The following is a 909-nucleotide window of genomic DNA, read 5'->3' as shown; positions in this document are numbered from 1 at the left end:
TACCACACATAGGCTAATAATATTACAATTGAATTGTTTAATTTATCAACTGCATTATTTCATCCAGCTTGTTTTTATAAAATACAATTGTATTATAAAACTTTGTTTTTATAAAATCATATTACAGATAAATGCTATCATTGTCAAAATATTTTTATAATTTATTCATATTAAAACAATATTTTAGGAAAGTATTTTTATTAATAATATTTTTAAACTGTTTTTATAAAATTATATATAATTTTATCTATCTGCCATGCCAAACGATAAAATAATATTATATATCAATATCAGTATTATTCAATCAAAATGTTTTTTGTTATTTTTAAATAAAAGTGTCTTTTTAGTATAAAAGTAGGCTAATTATTTAATCTTTCTCTCTCTCTCTCTCTCTCTCTCTCTCTCTCTCTCTCTCTCTCTCTCTCTCTCTCTCTCTCTCTCTCTCTCTCTCTCTCTCTCTCTTTCTAAAATACAATTTTGCCTTTTCCTCTTTTCCCCTTGACTTAAAAAAAAAAAGCAAAGCAAGACTCAAAGGCTTCAGATTCCTAAAAGGCAGTTTTCATTTCCTGGAGAAAATATCAGCTTTGTAGTTCAGTTTCAAAGATATTTGTGGAATGCAATTTGCAAACTCTATAATTCTTGTAAGACTGGAAAATATTAATATCTTAATTACTTAAAGAAAATAATAATTACTCCATTAAAGGCTTTGAGTGTCCATTTTCTATAAAATACATCTATAAATACATCAACTTAAGCCCATCATATAACAAAAGCAATTCCATGATCATATCATACTCTCTAAGATGAGCTGTGATCAAACAACAGCAGGTTTGTTGTGAGGTTGGGTGTGTCAGGCGGTGTAAACCACACCCTCTGAACGTCACTCATTTGACTCAGTTTAAATGAGTC

The sequence above is a fragment of the Cyprinus carpio genome, chromosome B21, assembly GCF_018340385.1.
Source record: "Cyprinus carpio isolate SPL01 chromosome B21, ASM1834038v1, whole genome shotgun sequence".
Taxonomy (NCBI): domain Eukaryota; kingdom Metazoa; phylum Chordata; class Actinopteri; order Cypriniformes; family Cyprinidae; genus Cyprinus; species Cyprinus carpio.
The sequence above is the reverse complement of the archived record's forward strand: the minus strand, read 5'-3'. Positions refer to the sequence as shown.